At 42.9% G+C, this 21,816-nt stretch overlaps 1 protein-coding gene across 3 annotated transcripts in view; it reads right to left on the bottom strand.

The window, feature by feature from the left end:
• LOC127621524 (histone-lysine N-methyltransferase PRDM16-like) overlaps nucleotides 1-21,816 on the bottom strand; it is a 315,664-nt gene that overhangs the window by 215,612 nt on the left and 78,236 nt on the right. The gene's annotated exons all lie outside the window — the stretch shown is intronic.

The raw sequence follows: 21,816 nt of genomic DNA, 5'->3' as shown, positions 1-21,816 counted from the left end.
CACTCCATGATAAGATGTGCAGATTGATGGTCTCAGATGCAGAGACAACTGAGACTTGTCCTCCGCCACCCGGATTGAGGTGAGTAACCGCACCACCATGAGGATCTACTACGTAGTGGGAATTGGGCATTCCAAAAAAATTGGGAGAAAAGGGGGATAAAAGAAAAAAAGAGAAAAAAGAAATGTTGGTAGTGTTTGCTGATGTAAAATTCAAGAAAAGTCTGGCACTTTAGGCTAACGGGCACCAGCGTGTCCTCTTCACAGATCTGTACTGATAAGATACAATATACAATAGTTTACAAGTAGTACGTCACTATTTAATCAACAATAGAAACATATGAACTGCAAGGTTCCCTTTGAATCGTTCGTGCTTGTTGCGATTTCTTGCTGATGTTGGTGGTGTGGCAATGTAAAACCTGGGCTTGCGACAGCCATTTCTCTCTGATTTTAGGGATAGTTCAGGGGTTAGGTTTAAGGGTGAGAAATATGGTTAGGACTACATTTCTTTGACAGGAATGTTGAACCAGCACCAACAAAAAATTCTGATCCAGGAACACGTCTTTGTGAAATTACTTTCAGGGTAAACCAGAAGAGATGCTTATAAAGATCTTCTCAGGGTTAGGTTGCTCTTGAGCGTTTTCAAATTACTCCCACTTATCGACTGTTCAAACTCATACAGCCTGCCGTTGGAACTGTTCCATCAATTTAATCGTTGCTGCCATTTCCTGTCTGATAATTTTTCAAATAATAACAGCAAATGACCCTGTAGCCTGACGCCACTGCCAGTCATCCATGTTTATTGTCACCCTTTGTCTGACAGCATAATTATGGTACTTATTATTCATGCTAGTGAAGGTACAACTCAGATTTCTAAAAATAGGCTCTGATTCTTTGCAGAGGTCTCTCATACATCATGAAGTGCAACTGACTTACAAACCTTCCAAAAACATCCCAGTACTGTCAGAGCTGGAACTGCCACCAAATGAGAAATCCCATGTAAATACTACAAAGATATTATGTGAACGAGCTTCACTGAACAAGACTTTTACATTTTCTGAAGAAAACTTTAGTGGTGTTTGTCCATGCAACACTTTCCTTCAGAATGTTATGACATTCTGGGTGGTTGCCAGGACATTGCTATGCAATTGCAAAGGTGTTTTGATTGGACGTTAGCAGATTGTTAAGAAGTATGAGTGCAAAATTGCTAACAATGATGAGTGCTGCACTTTTACGCCACTGACGGTTAGGTTTAGGGTTGGTGTTAGGGTTTGGGCGTGTGGTTATGCATCCTCATCACTGTATTACATTATTTAAAACTACAAAACAACTTGCTTTACAAGTCAATATTGGCCCCCTCTGTTTACATTTCAGCCAAAAATTGGAGCACAAAGGTGCCCAAACGTTCAACAACACTTCCATTTTTGGCAACGGGGGTACAGTGGTTGGGATTTCGGTAAACACAGACTGATTTTTAAACTTACTGTAACCTAATTCACAGTGAGATTAGTCAGTAGTAATAGCACACCTTTGCTCAACAAACTGCTAGACTTGTAGTAGCACTACTGTAGTTTGCTATCCAAACATAGGACCAGCAATCAGGGCTCACTAGGCCGAAATTACATCAGGAGTGCTTCCAATTAGCTGGACTCACCCCCCCACCCCCCACTACTGTCAAGAACACATGTTTATGATTACAAACACATTTAAACACTTTTCACTCATAAGCAACTGCAAAGCCATTAAGAAGTATACATTGTAGTTAACCTATGTTGGCAAGTTCTTGAAATGGGGAGAAGGAACAACATCAAGGAACAGAAAGTAGAAATGTTTCTCTTTCTGATCATATTCATTATAACACAGCTCTCTGGAATATTTGATTCTGATTGGTCAATCACAGCATTCTGAGGTCAAATATTTTGCATAATGACCGCTATATTATATAAGTGACTGTTACCCTAGGAAACCGATCTCCTGCATAGTGGCTAGTTTTATGTCTCTTGTATTAATCTGTGCTTTCTTTCTACTCACAAGTAATTTGTAATTAAAACTCAAATCAATATTTAATTTCCATTTATTTACAAAAGAAGAGGAAAAAACCCTACCTGTCCGGGTTCTGGCCTTTTACTCCACTGACGGTTAGGTTTAGCGTTGGTGTATTTTACAGTAATGACCAGCTTATTATTCATTATTCACATTCATTATACAGTTCATTATTCCTTACATATGTAGAGTTTTCTCTTTCAACAAAATCTGTCTAGCTTCAATCCTGATTTTTTACTTCAAACTTAGAAAAATTTAGTTTCAGGACCTGCAACTGCAAAAACTCTACAATTCTGAGCCATCAGGGAAATTTATCATATAAAAAGCTCAGCTGTAAAAAAATTAAAATCTTTTAAAACAAATCCTGCGGTTTTGAGGGCAAAGAAATGTTTTACCAATTTCTTGATGATTATGACTAGACTTTCATAAGAAGTAACCAAGCAGCCAGGCAATAAACTTAAGAACATGTGGCCCAATACTAACTTTCCCTTTTCACAGATCAGTTAAAGTTTTATCACTGCTACCTGTCTGGTGCTGTTTGCAAGAACCAAAAGTTTTTTCTAACCATTCAAACATTTCCCCCATCTTATTTTTGGCATATGACCCGAGTACATTTTCAACAACCAAAGACAATCTATGAAAATCTATGAACACTTCAGTTAAAGAGGCCTGTAGTGTAAGTGCAGGTCACTACACTGAAAGAGTGATTTAAACAACATTTATGGGACTCACGGTAATTGAAATAAACAAACCATTGTTTTAGAGACACAGACCGACCGTTAGCGCAAAACGCAATTTCCATCCATCCATCCATCCATCCATCCATCCGTCAACCGCTTATCCTGTGTACAGGGTCGCGGGGGGCTGGAGCCTATCCCAGCTAACATTGGGCGAAAGGCGGGGGACACCCTGGACATGCTGGTATGCAATGGAATTTATTGCCTTTCTTGCAGACATAAAGTACAAAGATGCATGAAGTTCTTTGTTTTCTAAAGGATTTTCTCTGAATTTATCAGTTCTGGTTACATTTCGATGGGCATAATGCTGCATCATTACTTGAAATAATTTTTATCACATCTGTTAATTATTGTGGTATAATCTGTTTCAGATAAACCCATCCCTGTGCGACACTTAAAACACGACTGTGACTGATTGCTTTCCAGACGGTCTGGTCCTGTCTAAGTGGGTTGTACTTGGTCAGAATAAACAGCAAAGTGAACCAGACATTATGCCGAGAGTCAAAATGTTAGTTTCACAAGGCAAGCAGAAGGGTGGATGGCATTTTAAACGTTGTGTTAGAGAAGCGACACTAGGGGTCTCTCTTGAGCGCCAATATTCACCTCTGAACTATGAAAAAAGGCCAATGAGAGTTGGCAACCAGTATTTGCATGTCCCGCCCCCGGACATACGGGTATTTAAGCGGCGCAAATACAGGAGTTCATTCAGAAAATTTCTTCGGAGCCGATGGTCGTGTCTGCAACTGCTGCATATTACACACCGAGTTCCTGTCATCCCTCTGCTGCATAACTGTTGGATTCCACGGCGTACAACAGCGGCTTTCTCCTGTTTGCATGGCTGTGCATTCCTGCCCCTGGGCGCATCGACAGTGCAGAATTAAAAAGCTCTCACGAGTCTTTTTCACAAAAGAGTGACTTTTATTAAAAGAGTAAATTTCACTAAAAGAGGAAAACACAGCGCCGTTGAACGTCCTTTTAAGGACGCGTCTTTATAAAGATGCCTTTCCGCCCCTGTGTTGTTCCTGGATGCGGTAGAGTGCTCTCCGCTTCAGACGGCCACAGGCGTTGTCTCGTGTGTCTGGGTAGCGATCACACCGAGGCTGCGTTTGTGGATGGTTCATGTTCTCACTGTGAGAACATGACCATGGCAACGTTGCGGTCGCGGCTTGCTTACAACTGTGAGCAAGCCACTCCAGCCGCCCCCCGTGTTGCTCCTTCTTCCCACGGGATTGAGGACGATGCGGCTGGCGATGGAGGCGATTTGGGGATGGCAGCGGGTGCAGCTCCGCCGGGTACGCCCCCTCGGACCACCCGCACCCCAGCACGCTCGTTGATTCCCGTCCGTGCTCGAGGTGCCGGCGACTCGCCTCACAGCCAGTCAGCCGACCCTCTTGCGATGGAAGCCGATGAGCTCGCCGCGACATCGGAGGGCGCGGTGTCTGATGCAGAGGACTCCCCTAGGCTGCCGCCTTCGGGCTTGCACGCCCAGGCTGAGGCTGACGCACAGATGTCCGACATGCTTTCCCGGGCAGCCAACAGCGTGGGCTTGGATTGGAACCCTCCATCCTCCCCACAGCCATCACGGCTGGATGACTGGTTCCTGGGGTCTGCGCGCCGCTCACAGCCTCGCCCCCCGGTTCCGTTTTTCCCGGAAGTGCATGACGAGCTGACGTCTTCGTGGAGAGCACCCCTCTCCACTCGTCCACACCACCACAGGCTCGTCGCCCTCGCCACCCTCGACGGCGGGCGCGCCACGGTACGCTGGCGATTCCCCAGGTGGATAGGGCGGTTGCGATCCATCTATGCCCCGGTACCCCTACCACCTGGCGAGGTCACCCCATACTCCCTTCCCGGACCTGTAGAGCAACCTCCTCGCTGACAGCAAAGGCCTACAGCGCCACTGGACGCGCCGCTTCCGCCCTGCATGCCATGGCTCTCCTGCAGGTCCACCAAGCCAAGGCACTTCACAACATGCACGGGGGTGGCCCTGATCCCAACATGCTGCAGGAACTGCGCTCAGCGACCGACCTCGCCCTGAGAGCGATGAAGGCCAGAAGACAAGCTCCTGCTCCGCCTCAACCCGGGCCCAGCTCTCAGCCCCAGCGTCGAGCAAACCGCAGGAAGCGCAGGCCCCCTGTCTCACGGACCCCCTCGAGGACCCGGAAGGCTCCCAGGCCCTCCTGAGACAACGCACCCAGAGTCCAAGAAGTTAGCTCCGGAGGTGGTAAGACCGCTCCGTCCCCCGGTGGAGGGCCAGGAGGAGAATCCTTTGTTTTTTCATTTGCCGCACCCCTTAACGGGGGCTGCAGTACCCAAATTCTCAATAAAAGAGCTATTTCCTTTGTCTCTGGGGCATATGGCCCGCAAGTGCCGTCTTCACGGCACTCTGCTTTCAGGCCTCAACAGTCCCAGCTCCATGGACGCGGTGTCCCCGCCTTCAGCCCCACGACTGTTCCCCGGCCGGCCGGTTCAGACGAGTCCAGAGGATGCCAGCATCAGACCTCCTCCTCAGTCACGAACCCGCCCCCTGCCGGGTGCGCGGAGCAAGGTAAGTGCTATGAGTTTATTCTCAGCACCAGAGCCTCGGAACGCCACGTTGCCTCCCGACACCACGTTACCTGTTCCGCACCGCTGCGAAGCCCTGCCGGGTACGTCCAAAAAACAAATTCTATCTGGCGTCCGGCATCTAGATTGGTTCGCAGCGGTAGACCTGAAGGACGCGTACTTCCACGTCTCAATTTGCCCTTGACATCGACCCTTCCTACGGTTCGCGTTCGACGGCCAGGCGTACCAGTACAAAGTCCTCCCCTTCGGCCTGTCTCTGTCCCCTCGCGTCTTTACGAAAGTCGCAGAGGCAGCTCTTGCCCCGCTCCGAGTAGCCGGCATACGCATACTCAATTACCTCGACGACTGGCTCATACTGGCTCACTCTCGAGAGTTACTATGCGCACACAGAGACCAGGTGCTCAGGCACCTCAGCCGTTTGGGGCTTCAGATCAACTGGGAAAAGAGCAAGCTCTCCCCGGTCCAGAGCATCTCTTTTCTCGGTCTGGAGTTAGACTCAGTCTCAATGACAGCACGTCTCGCCAACGAGCGTGCTCAGTCAGTGCTGAAATGCCTCGCTTCCTTCAAGCCAGGCGCCGTGGTCCCGCTAAAATGTTTCCAACAGCTCCTGGGGCATATGGCATCCTCCGCGGTGGCCACGCCGCTGGGGTTGATGCATATGAGACCACTTCAGCACTGGCTCCGGACTCGAGTCCCGAGACGAGCATGGTGCCGCGGCATGCACAACGAAAAAGTTACCTCTGCCTGCCGCCAGACCTTCAAACCCTGGACAGACCTTTGCTTTCTAAGGGCTGGAGTACCCTTGCAGCAGGTGCCCCGACGCGTTCTGGTCATGACCGACGCTTCCAAATTGGGTTGGGGCGCCGTGTGCAACGGGCGCGCAGCCGCAGGCCGGTGGAACCGAGGCCCGCTGTGCTGGCACATCAACTGCCTAGAGCTGCTGGCTGTTTTTCTGGCCCTGCAGAAATTTCTTCTGTTAATTCGGCACAAACACATCTTAGTCAGGACAGACAGCACCACGGTCGTAGCCTACATAAACCGCCAAGGCGGAGTACACTCCCTCCACATGTCACAGCTCGCCCGTCGTCTCCTCCTATGGAGTCAGCAGCGACTGGAGTCACTGCGCGCCACTCACATCCCCGGCAACCTCAATGTGATGGCGGACGCGCTGTCAAGACAAAGCTTGCCCGGTGGAGAGTGGAGACTCCAACGCCCAGGTAGACCTGTTTGCCTCCCAAGAAACCTCCCACTGCCCGCTCTGGTATGCCCGGACAGAGGCTCCCCTCGGGGCAGATGCGTTGGCACACAGCTGGCCCACGGGGCTGCGCAAGTACGCATTTCCCCCAGTGAGCCTTCTTGCACAGGTGACCTCCCTATGCAGGGTCAGGGAGGACGAGGAGCAAGTCATTCTGGTAGCCCCCTACTGGCCTACCCGTTCTTGGTTTTCGGACCTCACACTCCTCACTACAGCCCCTCCCTGGCAAATTCCCCTGAGGAAGGACCTTCTTTCTCAGGGACGGGGCACGCTCTGGCACCCGCACCCAGACCTCTGGAACCTCCACGTCTGGCCCCTGTATGGGATGCGGAAGATCTAGCCGGTCTACCATCTGCCGTCGTAGATGTAATCAATCAAGCCAGAGCCCCCTCTACCAGGCATCTTTACGCCCTAAAGTGGCGTCTGTTCGCGGACTGGTGTTCTTCCCGAGCCGAAGATCCGCAGAAGTCGCGCAGTTAGGTCAGTGCTCGTGTTTCTTCAGGAGAGGCTGGAGAGGAGGCTGTCCCCTCCACCCTCAAGGTGTATGTCGCCGCTATCGTGACCCACCACAACTACGGTAGGCGGAAAGTCTCTTGGTAAGCACGACTTAATCGTCAGGTTCCTAAAAGGTGCCCGGAGGATAGCTCCCTCCCGGCCTAACCTGTTCCCCTCCTGGGATCTCTCGGTCGTCCTTACGGGACTTCAGAGACCCCCTTCGAGCCGCTTGACTCAGTTGGACTCAGGGCCCTCTCTCTCTAGACCGCCCTGCTGATCGCGCTCGCTTCCATCAAGAGGGTCGGGGACCTGCATGCGTTCTCTGTTAGCGACGCTTGCCGGGAGTTCGGTCCAGCAGACACTTTCGTGATCCTAAGACCGCGACCGGGCTATGTGCCCAAGGTTCCTACCACACCCTTCAGGGATCAGGTAGTGAACCTGCAAGCGCTGCCCCAGGAGTAGGCAGATCCAGCCCTTTCACTGCTGTGTCCAGTACATGCCTTACGTATCTACCTGGACTGCACACAGAGCACTAGACGCTCTGAGCAGCTCTTCGTCTGCTTTGGGGGACAGCAGAAAGGGAATGCTGTCTCCAAGCAGAGACTCGCCCACTGGGTTGTCGACGCCATTTCCCTGGCTTATCACACCCAGGCCGTGCCCCCCCCTTTGCGGGTCCGAGCCCACTCCACCAGGAGTGTTGCGTCCTCATGGGCACTGGCTAGGGGCACTGCCCTAGCAGACATTTGTAGAGCAGCGGGCTGGGCAACACCTAACACTTTCGCGAGATTCTACAATCTCCGAGTTGAGTCAGTATCGTCCGTGTTCTCTCAGGTACCGAGCCCATAGAACTTCGGTGGCACGCACACGATCTGACCAGGTGAATCGCTTGCATCTAGCGCCCTTCCCCTAACCAGGGAAACAGTCGCCTTCATTCCCAGGAGATCTCAGGTTTGGGACACTGGTTGATTCCTCCCTAGCCCTCGTGGGTCGCAGTTCAGCGGAGGAACTCGCCGACCCAAGCCACTGCGGGTACCGCAAGCTACCCTGCACTGGTATAGGTGCTCCACAGGTAAGGCCTCCTTCAGACTCCCCCTGTGTGTAACGCCACGGTTCTGTCCCCTCTGGCGAGTGGACTCCCGTGCTTCCCTTAGGCAGCCACAGCTGCCTCGGTTGCCGTGCTGTATGTTCCCCCCTGTATAGGCTGGATCCACCACCGCACTGACTTTTCCACATAGGCCCTAAGTCAGGCCTCTGATGGTTTTGCCACTTAAACTTGCCTCCCCTCTCGGGTAGGTGTGGCCTCCGCAGGGTCTTCTCCGCCCTGAATAAGGACTAAGACCCCCTTCCCGCAATGCGTGTAAGGGCCCCGGCCTAAGTTGTTCTATGCGAGAAACATAGAGAGAAAAGAGGCCCCAGGTTCACAGGTTGGCGCCAGCACCTTGTTCCCCCCTCCAGGGTAACGATAAGGAATCCTGATGGCTTAAATGGGGCATTGGGGAAGGGTACGTGCGGCCTGATACAGTTGGTCATCCTGCTCGTTCCTGTATCAGCAGTTTACGTACACGGCTCAGCACGTGGCGCTTTTATAAGTGGACCCCTAGTGTCGCTTCTCTGACACAACGTGGAAAGAGCGACAGAAGGGGAATGTCTAGGTTATGTAACCTCCGTTCCCCGATGGAGGGAACGAGACGTTGTGTCTCCCCTGCCACGTCGCTGAGCCGAGCCACTGTTGTGGCCGGACCATTTCCGGCTCCTCAAAAAAATCCTGAATGAACTCCCGTATTTGCGCCTCTTAAATACCCGTATGTCCGGGGGCGGGACATGCAAATACTGGTTGCCAACTCTCATTGGCCTTTTTTCATAGTCCAGAGGTGAATATCGGCGCTCAAGAGAGACCCCTTGTGTCTCTTCTCTGACACAACGTCTCATTCCCTCCATCGGGGAACGGAGGTTACATACGTAACCTAGACGCTCTTTGGAAGTTCTTTGTAAGGTTTCTCTGTTGGATAGCAATGTGAGAATTGTCTCTCTCTCACCTTTTTGATGTTTTATTACATCTCAATGTCAGTTTACTAGGCTTTGAATTGTTTTCGTCAATAAAAATGCATTTTCATTATTAAATTTTTTCATATATGTGTATATATATATATATATATATATATATATATATATATATATATATATATATATATATATACACATACACACAGTGCATTCATAAAGTTTTCAGACCCCTTAATTTTTTTCACATTTTGTTATGTTGCAGTCTAATGATAAAATACTATAAAATCTTTTTTTTTTTCACATCAATCTACACGCCACACCCCATAATGACAAAGCAAAAACACGATTTTTGATAACTGCCAATTTATTAAAAAGAAAAAAATTGAAATATCACATTAACATAAGTATTCAGACCCTTTATTCAGTACTTATTTGAAGCACCTTTGGCAGCGATTGCAGCCTCAAGTCTTTTTGGGTATGATGCGACAAGCTTTGCAAACCTGTATTTGGGGTGCCATTCTTCTCTGCAGGTCCTCTCAAGCTCTGTCAGGTTGGATGAGGACTGTCAGTGGACAGCCATTTTCAGGTCTCTCCAGAGACGTTTAATTGGGTTCAAGTCCGGGCTCTGGCTGGGCCACTCAAGGACATTCACAGAGTTATCACTAAGCCACTCTTTTGTTGTCTTCGCTGTGAGCTTAGGGTCATTGTCCTGTTGGAAGCTGAATCTTCAGCCAAGTCTGGACCAGGTTTTCATTAAGGATATCTCTGTATTTTTCTGCATTCAGCTTTCCTTCAAACCTGACCAGTCCCCTAGTCCCTGCCGCTGAATAACATCCCCACAGCAGGACTCTACCACCACCATTCTTCACTTTTGGGATAGTATTGCTCAGGTGATGAGCAGTGCCTGGTTTCCTCCTGGCCAAACAGTTCAATCTTCGTTTCATCAGACCAGAGAATTTTGTTTCTCACAGTCTGAGAATCCTTTAGGTGCTCTTTTGCTAATTCCAAGTGGGCTTTCATGTCGAGTGTTGCAGTGATGGTTGTCCTTATGCAATCTCCACACATGATCTCTGGAGTTCAACCAGAGTGACTATCAGGTTCTCGGTCACCTCTCTTACCAAAGCCCTTCTCCTCAGATTGCTCAGTTTGGTGGCCAGCTCTAGGAAGAGTCCTGGATGTTCCAAACTTCTTCCATTTAATAATTATGGAGGCCACTGTGCTCTTGGGAACCTTCTATGCAGCCAAAAAAAAAATTATAATTGTAGCCTTCCCCAGATCTGTGCCTTGACACAATCCTGTCTTCAAGCTCTGCACACAATTAATTTGACCTCATGGCTTGGTGTTTGCTCTGATATAAATTTTCAGCTGTGTGACCTTATATAGACAGGTGTGTACCTTTCCAAATCATGTCCAATCAATTGTATTTTCCACAGGTGGACTCCAGTCAAAGTGTAGAAACATCTCAAAGCTGATCCAGAGAAATGGGATGCACCTGACCTAAATTACAAAGGGTCTGAATACTTATCTCCACATGTGGTTAGAAGCATAGTTCCTTGTTAGTATGTTGTGTGGACATAATTTCACTTTACTCGCTGAGGCTTCTATATCTTTTTAATATATCCTGGAATATACATATAAGACTTTGATCATGTTTAACACAAAAGTAGCCCTTTAAGGCATTAAAGGCTGGTAAGGTTAAGCTGTACATGTAAATTAGCTTTTATAATTAAATATCCGCGAAAGATATTTCTCCACCCCTTGTGTTACAGCATTAACAACAGCTCTGTGTTATTTAACCAATGTGGTTTGAATGATGTATGTGTGACTTAGGTACTACGATTTCGGGAAACAGTCGTGACTAGCATGCTTGGGGAGTAATGGAATACATGTAACAGTGTTAGGTAATCAGGATATTACACCCATACACGTTAGCTGGTGATGTTTGACTGTGGATCGTGAGCAAGCAAAGGACAGACACTGGAGGCACTGCATTAATAATAATAATAATAATGATGATGATTGTGAATAAGATAGCCTGTGATCTACCTATTGCAGTTGAAAGTTAATGAATGGTGCCAAATAGTCTACATACTAACCACAATACATGGCAGAATTGAACTTGGCAGTGTTTTTTAATCTGAGGTATATCCTGTTAACCAAGACATAATTCAGTGCATCTGTTCTCACTGTATTTGATTGATGTAACAGATAGAGGACTCCCCTGATTTGGTTAAAAATGTTATTCTACATTTTTTAATATTCTGTTTTCCTAAAAAGGAGGCACTGTCCCTATTTTTCATGTCCTTATTTATAATAATAGCTACATTACTCAAATACGGTTTGTTTGCGTTCAGAAGGCATGATTAAAATCTTCGAGAACATATTTATTTTCTCTTGACTTTATTCATATATGTAATCTTAATGCAATCAAAAAGTAACTAAAGGATATTATTTTCTTATTGAGCTAACTAGATTGTGTTACTGATTACATTTTACCAAGCAATCAGTATTTGTAACAGATTACATTTTAAAAGTAAAAAGTAACATTGCTGTATGTTGTCTGTTCCACGGTCAACTTGAATGCTCTTCTATAGCATCACTTCCATTTTGAAAAGTATTGTTAAACTCTATACTATGTCCATAGTTAATATGTTAAGCTACACCTGTGGTTACTTTGCTAGGACACCTTTGTGAACTTGAGGGGAACTACCTTCAAACATTCCCAAAAAAAAAAAACAGCTTGACACCAGATGGTTAAAATTAATTGCAACAATGGCTCAAAAACTGAAGTTTGTCCTGGGAAAAGAATCTACAGTAGAATCATCTGTTTGCATTTGTTTGTTTTCTATTGAAATGACATTCATATATATAAAAATACATACATTTTGGAGATAAATACAACATATTTCTATATTATAAATTATAATACAAAAAGCTTGAAGCTGGAAGTGAGGTAGAATTCAGCAGCATTACAAAATGTGCTTTTAAGAAACATGCACTGTTTCCCCTTGTAAAAGCAGTAGAGAACATTTCCAAGTAACACTTAAAGTAGCACTATTGCCTCTCCAGAGGTGTGTACCATGAGGAGAAGCACAACACGAGGAGATCCTTCATGTCTGTGCTCCACATTTACAATGTGCTAGTGACACAACCTCACTCTGTTGAGAAGATTAATGTATTTTTATTTTCATGTCCTCTTGTTGCACGTTAGAGGAGTATTCTATTATGTTGTTTTGCATCGCTTGGAGTGTAGACGCACCAAGATATTTCAGCTAACTAAATAAACATTTTGCGCTCCATTTACAATTCGTATTCATGTGAATGGGGAAGAGTGGAAACGTACATCTCTTACTCGTGAATTTGCATAACGTAAGTAGATGACATAAACAGAGATTTACCTTTTTGATCAATACAAAGAAACATCATTTGCATTGTTGAAAGAAAGTGGATTAGATGGTATATTTTAGCATTTTATATGTATTATTGTTTGAAATGTATTAAAAACAGAAGCCCTAGCCTTATGATATAATATCCATCGTTACATGGTCTAAAAAATTTTAGCTCACAGAACACATTCTTGCATGAGTCTCAAAACACATTTTTAAAAGTTGAAGTAAACAAGTTTGGCATCATTTAAAAAAGGCAGATGCTATTTGCACCCAGGTGCAAATAGTGGCAGATATTATTTGCACACCTAATTAAATACTAACAGTATATTGGCATAACTGCAACTTGTTTATTGTGTTCATTTAGAGTCCCACAGACACCCTATACCAACCTTTACCCCTAAACCTTACCTTTAAAAAGTGTACCATGGTTTTACTACATTAAACATAGTATCACCATGGTATTTTTTTAGGAAAAATAATATATTCATATGTTGGGCAATTCCAAGGAAATGTCAACCACATAATGAAACAATAAAAAGTTTAAACCAAAGGAACAAAACCCCTTTTAAATTCTGCATTATAGTGGTATAATGGACAATGGATAATGCCATCCAGACCATTAGAGGGCGCTGCTTGCTCACACAGCACTGACTGAAGTGTTGAATGCAGAAACGCAGCCTTTTAATGTTTAGTAATCATGCAAGGTCATATTGCGATTTCATCTTAATTCAATCAATCATGTAGCATTAATGGATATCATACCGATGTCGCAGGTGTCAAAGTCTGTTTGTTTCAAAGTGTTTTAATTGGTTTCCCTCATCATGTAGCCTATAGGTAAGAGCCGTTTTCACAGTTGTGCGTTTGTTTCCACATTAGCATAAGAATGAAAATGTAATATTATATGTTCTTATGAGTGCCAACCGTTCCCCTTCTGTCGCTCACTTCGACGTTGTGTCGAGTGATGCGACACTAGGGGACTTTCTTGAAGGCCTCGGTTACCTCTGAACTTGAGGAAAGGCCAATGAGAAATTGGCAGACAAAATTTGCATGTCCCTCTCCCAGACATACGGATATAAAAGGAGATCATGCGTTGTCCATTCAAATTTCTTCTTCGGAGCCGAGCAGTTGTGTGATCAGTGAGCTGAGATCACTTACTGTTCCACTCAAAGTGCAGCTTTGCCCCTGGGCGCTTCGACAGCGCTGCTAAAAGAGAATATTTGTAAAAGAGTTTATTTTCTCTAAAAGAGCAAATACACAGCTGGCGTTGACCGTCATTTTCAGGACATGTCTTTATAAAGATGCCCATCCGCCCCTGTGTAGTTCCTGGATGTGGTCGATTTCTTTCAGCTCCTGATGGTCACAGGTGCTGCCTCATATGTCTGGGCCGCAATCACACTGAGGCGGCATTATTGGAACCTCACCATGGCAACGTTACGGTCACGGCTTTCCTTCTTAAAGAGGAACGCCACTACAGCCGTCCCCCGCGTTGCTCCTTCTTCCCACGGGATGCCCAGTCTGAGGCCGATGTCCAGATGGCCGACATGTTGCCCGGGCCGCAGTCAGCATGGGGCTGGACTGGAACCCTCTGTTCCTTTCTTCCCGGAGGTGCATGATGAGCTGACGAGGTCATGGAGGGCACCTTTCACTGCCTGCAACCGACCTACTCGCTCATCCGCTCTCACCACCCTCGACGGCGGGGCAGCCCACGGGTACTCGGAGGTCCCCCAGGTGTACAGAGCGGTTGCAATCCACCTGTGTCCCGAGAACGCCGCCACCTGGAGGGATCGTCAGGTGCTCCCCTCCAAGGCCTGTAGGATGACGTCGTCACTGACCGCCAAAGCCTGCAGAGCCAAAGGACAGGACGCCTCCGCCCTGCATACCATGGCCCTCCTGCAAGTTCACCAGGCTCAAAAGATCTGCACTTGGGTAGTCCTGACCCCGACATGTTGCAGGACCTGCGCTCTGCGACCGACCTCGCCCTCAGGGCCACGAAGGTCACAGCGCGGACACTTGGGCGGACGATGGCCACCCTCGTGGTCCAGGAGTATCATCTATGGCTGAACCTGGTTGAGATGCAGGATGTAGAAAAAGCACGCCTTCTCAACGCCCCCATCTCCAAGCTTGGTCTATTTGGCAAAACCATTGACGACATCGGCCACGACACTGATCCGAGCCACTGCTATGGCCGAACCTTATTCTTGGCTCCTCAGTGCAAAACCTGAATGGACAGATGCATGATTCTCCTCATTTTTACCCAATTTCTCATTGGCCTTTTCTCAAGTTCAGAGGTAACAAAGGCCTTCAAGAAAGTCCCCTAGTGTCGCGTCACTCGACACAACATCTCGTTCTCTCCATCAGTGCTTCTAATTAATTATAAATCAACCATCAGTTTTTCATATTAGTGTTTTCATGCTTATAACTGATATATCAATGGTTTTTATTTTTTGTAAATTACTAGCTGATAAATAAATAAAAAAAGATATTTTTGAGATAAATACAACACATTGCTTTATTACAAAAACAAAAAACAAATCAGCTTCACATTTGAGAGAGCACAGATTTCTCACTAATGCATGAACAAGCTGGAAGTGAGGTAGAATTCAGCAGCATTACAAAATGTGCTTTCCAGAAACATGCACTGTTTCCCCTTGTAAAAGCAGCAGGAAACATTTCCAAGTAACACTTAAAGTAGCACTATTGCCTCTCCAGAGGTGTGTACCATGAGGAGGAGCACAACACGAGGAGATCCTTCATGTTTGTGCTCCACATTTACAATGTGCTAGTGACACAACCTCACTCTGTTGAGAAGATTAATGTATTTTTATTTTCATGTCCTATTGTTGCACGTTAGAGGAGTATTCTATTATGTTGTTTTGCATTGCTTGGAGTGTAGACGCACCAAGATATCTCAGCAAACTAAACATTTTGCGCTCCATTTACTATTCGTATGCATGTGAATGGGGAAGAGTGGAAACGTAAGCTCATGCAAAGATGTTTAATCTTCTGACGATCTCTTACCTGTGAATTTGCATAACGTAAGTAGACAACATAAACAGAGATTTACCATTTTGATCAATACAAAGAAACATAATTTGCATTGTTGAAAGAAAGTGGATTAGATGGTATATTTTAGCATTTTATATGTATTATTGTTTGAAATGTATTAAAACAGAAGCCCTAGCTAGAGCATGACATCATATCCTTCATTACATGGTCCAAAAATGTTGACCAAAAAACATCTATACAATCTAAGGTCACAGAACACAATCTTGCATTAGTCTCAAAACACATTTTTAAAAGTTGAAGTAAACAATTTTGACATCATTTTAAAAAGTCAGATGCTATTTGCACCCCTAAATAAATACTAACAGTATATTGGCATAACTGCATCTTGTTTATTGTGTTTATTTAGTGTCCCACAGACACCCTACACCAACCCCACTATTACATGTCGCTTTATATAACACACACACACACATCTCATCAGTGTTGGGTGAGTTATTAAAAAATAGTAATCCACTACAAATTACTAACTATTTCTCTAAATTGTAATCAGATTACTTTACTAATTATTACATTGAAAAGTGACCACATTACTAATTACTTTACTTTTAAGTTACTTTCGAAAACACTTTTCCGCTCAACAAATTCAAAATAATGTCTATATTTAAGTCATACACTCAGCAACTCACATTTCTCCTTCAAAATGACTGATTACGGGCCATAATTCATGTATTTTACATAGATTATATATTAGAAATGAGCATAACCCTTTAATGTAGTTAAAAGTAATACATTTCATTGAAGGTCAGTAACTGTAATCTGATTACAAGAATTTAAAATGTAATGCATTACACAGCTTTTTTTACTAAAAAGTAATATATTACAGTAACTAATTAATTTGTAACTGGATTACACCCAATACTGCCGCTCATACACTCTTTACACACACACACACACACACACACACACACACACACACATGTTGTGTTTCCATGTTTTATGGGGACTTTCCATAGACATAATGGTTTTTATACTGTACAAACTTTATATTCTATCCCCTAAACCTAACCCTACCCCTAAACCTAACCCTCACAGAAAACTTTCTGCATTTTTACATTTTCAAAAAACATAATTTAGTATGATTTATAAGCTGTTTTCCTCATGGGGACCGACAAAATGTCCCCACAAGGTCAAACATTTCGGGTTTTACTATCCTTATGGGGACATTTGGTCCCCACAAAGTGATAAATACACGCTCACACATACACACACACACACACACACACACACACACACACACACACACACACACACACACACACACACACTCTGTGGGCCAGTGTAAACTCAATGTGTGTGTGAGTGGTCTCTTCAGCGGCTGAAGAGAGTGCTAAAGTAAGTGACCTTGACCACCTCCGCTGTTTGACCAGTCAATACACAATGATCTGTGCCGAGCTGCCGGCGCACTGCCACACTTCAACAGCTTCATCTAAATGAAAATGAATATGTGAGCTCTTAACTCAATGAATCACACAGGGGTTTTTATTTATTAATATATTAAGCTATTTGGGTGGATTTGAATGGTTTTGACAGAACTTATATTTGCAGTACTTTTATGGGAAAGTACAAAGTTTAAAGTTTTTAAAAAATTCTCTAAAGACTATTGCAATTAAATCAGTGAATAATGTTCCAAAACCATGAGGTGATAATACAGTATTCACAGTGTGCACAGTATTTCTTACACTTTCATGCATTTAATTGATGCACATAATTACAGGCTTAAATCTCCACACCTGGTTTTACGAAGCATAATCAGTTACCAAAATCATATTAGGGTGTGCAGAAATCTGTATGTGTGTGTGTGTCTGTGTGTGTGTGTGTCTGTCAGCCTCTCCTCATTGCCATTCTAGTCTGCATCACTCCCCAGGGAGCAGCGCAAGGCCTTGAGCAGACATTTATTAACACGACAGATTAATAGCACCAGGGAAAATACATTTTCAAAAACATGATAAATATTAATAATAATCAATACTAACTTACATTTGCCAAATTGAGTTGCAAACATCACCCATGGGGGGAGAAAGAAAGAGGTGGCAGATAGAGACTGAGATGCACGGAAAGGCTAGGGTTTGCTAATAAGTTCCAGAAGGTCTCAGCCGTCTCTATAATGACAAGAGCAGCATATGCTCCGTGTACTTCAGAAACATTGCTGCTGTTTCTATTTCATTATACATCACCAAACCATGCTACTGATAAGCATTACTTATTAACCTCTGATAGCAATAAATAATTGTTAAGAAAACAATTATATTTACCCACTTTGCACACAAAGCAATTTTATTTCAGCAGGGAGAACACACTCCAGTCACACAAGCAAAGCAAGATTATTTGCACTGAGCTGAGAAAGCAATGTTTACTCAAAAATCAGTTATTCTGAAAATTAATGCCATATATGTTACATTTATTGCCACGTCCAAACAAATGTTGAGAATGTCATCATAACACAACTCTTGTATGCATAACATCAGCATGTACATGGGTATGTTTTTCAATGTCAAGATTTATGTAAAAAAATTATTTCAACGTATAAGGCAAAGTGTATATACAGTAGTTTGGGTGCAGTAACTGGTCACCAATTTATTTTATGATTTTCAAAATGTTTTATCATTTCAGCTTTTCTTTATAGTTAACTTAAATAGTCCTGTGGGGAGACAAGCCATTTTTAATTTTCAAAAGTAAAAATATATGTGACGAGCTACATCATTTTGAATCGTTTTAATCTAGAAACACATTTTGAGTCGCAGGCAGTATATTTATTAATGATGCATTCACGACATGTCGTAACCACTATTATTGAGAGATGGCAACTCAGAGATTCTACTCGCAGCTGTTCACATCCTCGGACCACTGAAGTAGGGATGCACCGATATGAAAATTTTTTGCCGGTACCGATTTTAACAAAAACCATAGGCCGATACCAATATTTTGCCACGTACCTTATATTGTCATTAGATCACTTTTTTTTACTTCGGAATTATGCTTTAAAAATGTGCAAGCTTTTTATGTTTCAATAGATGGGTTTCCCTTTACATTTGACTTCGGGATTCCCCAGACGCATTTGAGAACATACATACACATACATAACATATAAAAGGCACTTATGTGTTAAAATAAACATAAAATCCACATACTCTGACATATATATATATATATGTGTGTGTGTGTATATAATTTTTTTTGCAATTCTAAAACATTTTTGCACTTCTGTTTTCGCAGTTCAGAACAACAACAGAACTCACATTTTACATATATGTACTGTATATGATTGAACATTGTACATTAATTCTATTCATAGGTTGGGCAATTCCACAGAAATGTCAACCACATAAGGAAAAATAAAAAGTTTAAACAAATGAACACAACCCCTTTTAAATCCTGTATAATTAGTGGTATAATGCACAATGGATAATGCCATCCAGACCGCTTCAGGGCGCCACTTGCTCACATAGCGCTGACTGAAGAGCGTTGAATGCAGAAATGCAGTTTTTTAATGTTTAATAATCAAGCAAAGTCATATTGCGATTTTATCTTAATTCAATCAATCATGCAGCATTAATGGATATCATACCAAGTCAAACTCTGCTGGTTTCAAAGTGTTTTAGATGGTTTCCCTCATCGTGTAGCCTATAGGTAAGTGCCGTTTTCAAAATTGTGTGCTTTTTCCACATTAACATAAGAATGAGAAAGAATAAAAATTCAATATTACGTATTCTTATGAGTGCCAACCCTTATTCATATTGTGGCTATTATTATTTCTGGGTTGTGCGTTTAATTCACAGAGTTTTTACAAAGTGTGCTACTAATTAATTATAAATCAACCATCTGTTTTTCATATCTGGGTTTTCATGCTTATAACCGATATGGTTTTATTTGGTCAATTACTGGCCGATAAATATCAGCAGCCGATACACTGGTGCATCCCTACTCTGAAGTTATTGTTTTCTATGGCAACACTCATAACATGAAAACATCTTTGTTGTTTATAGCAGCAAAATATACATTAATTAATTAATTCACCTCTATATGTTGTTGCAAAATACTTAAGAAAATAGAAAGCACTCCAAGTTTCAATGGTAGAATAAAACAGCAATTCAAACAGTATATGTGTTCACTAGCTTTAACTGATGAGGTTGGTTCTTTTACATGACGCCACTACCAAATCTTTTTAAAAGTCAGAATTTTATAATTTAGTTACTTCCGAAGGAAAGTCTAAGCATTCTAACAATATAACTATTCTGTTTCTACTCCAAAACCATTGTCGAGATAAAATCATTTAAACGTTCGCTGATTTAATCATTTAAATGCTTTCCATTTTACTTCAGCGCATACAACTCAAAATGTGTCTCTGGGAAAATATGACTCAAAATGATGAAGCAAGTCAACTGTGTAGCCTCCTTTAAAGTGCAAATCATCATAGACTCGCTATTAAAATGAGTTTATTACATGTGTAATAATTATACAGGATCTGCCACGGTAATCACAGCTGTGCTGAGATTCAGTAGAACAGCATTATTGCAGGTGTAATATTACTTAGATATTCTATTTTTGGTCCAAGAAGTCAAAGAAGATCAGCCATTGTGTGTCGTAGACAAGCGGAGTGATTCACACATTGACATTATTCAGCACCGTTATACTAAATATCGGCACTCTTGGAACGCCACAAATCTAAGAAGATTAGCGGACCTGACCTGTTTAATAAAATAGTTTGTGATGAATATAGCATAAACAACTTGATATTTTAAACACTCATAGTCTTAAATAACAAAAAAGTATGTATGTTACACATAAATCATGGGCCAAAATGGGCCTTTTTTTCAGTGTTTGAGTTGTTCCCTAAACTTTTGACCACTCTTCTGTTTTAGCAGGTATGGTGTCTATAATCACAGGCTCACAAAGTTCTCAGTTCAGAGCCGTCTTATTTTAGGATGCACTAAAGAAATAGGATGAACTCGAATCATATCTTCAGTAATATTTAATTTCTGTTTTTACTTTACCAAGTGGTAACATCTTAGTTTTTTGTGTGCAATACACCCTCGTTTAGCGACCCAGTGAGAATTACAGAGAAAAGAGAAATGCATGCATTTTTAGTAACAGGAAAACCATTGGTTGGGTTTGCGCCTGTATCTGAGTTGGGGGAAATTATGTTCACCTCTGGCTCGGAGAGCACTCCCCACCCATACATCACCCGATTACTCCTGGACTCGCCCCGGTCTTAGTCATTAGCCAGTGAATTAACGACAATCCAGCATGCTATTAATCACACTGACAAAGGTGTTAGCATGCCACTGACCTGCCGGCGCACAGGGACATGAGCAGAGAAGGGAGATTTTAGAGAGAGAGTGAGGTGAATTGGGCTAGAGGCTGAGAGTTACTTACAAAGATACAGTAGAAGAAACTCATAAACGAACAAGAGAGTAAACAGAGCAAAGAATGGATTAAAATAAAGGGATGGAGATATTTGAAGGCAATGTCATCATTTTCTCTTCATCATCTGGGTCATTCTACTATGCAGTAAGGTTTCATGCCCCCATCGTACATGTTATAATATATTGGATAAGATGTTATTTATAAAAACATTTTTTAAAAAATACTGAAATGATATTAGTCAATTAATACAATTATTTGAAATCATTTCTACTAAGATTTGTTTCCATTTTCTTAAGATAAACTGGCAATATATGAAGAATAAAAATATTCCTATATACAGTTGTTCCAAACACCTAGGTCATGGGTTCGAATTTAAGGAACTTGCTCCCCCCAAAAATAAATAAATAAATAATAATTATAGCTTAAAAACACTGTATAGTTTCTCATATATATATATATATATATATATATATATATATATATATATATATATATATATATATATATATATATATATATATATATATACCTCAATATCACTTTCCATACTCTTATGAATTATGTGATTTATTTCTTTATTTTTGGCATTAGTTAGTTTGCCATTCCATCCTGTTTGACAAAAATTAATAAAGTGATTTGTATATAATACTAAATGTATAATATATAATAAAGCTTGATTAGAAAATATTTCTGAAAGTCTGCTATAACCATTTATAGAAATACGTCCTTAAATTAAAACACAGCATATTAAATATATATGAATAATTAAATATTTAACATTTAATATTACATTATATATACTTGTGTGTGTGTGTGTGTGTGTGTGTGTGTGTGTGTGTGTGTGTGTGTGTGTGTGTGTGTGTGTGTGTGTGTATATATATATATATATACCTATATCTGT

Source organism: Xyrauchen texanus, chromosome 27 (assembly GCF_025860055.1).
Source record: "Xyrauchen texanus isolate HMW12.3.18 chromosome 27, RBS_HiC_50CHRs, whole genome shotgun sequence".
NCBI classification, from domain to species: domain Eukaryota; kingdom Metazoa; phylum Chordata; class Actinopteri; order Cypriniformes; family Catostomidae; genus Xyrauchen; species Xyrauchen texanus.
The sequence above is the reverse complement of the archived record's forward strand: the minus strand, read 5'-3'. Positions and strand labels throughout refer to the sequence as shown.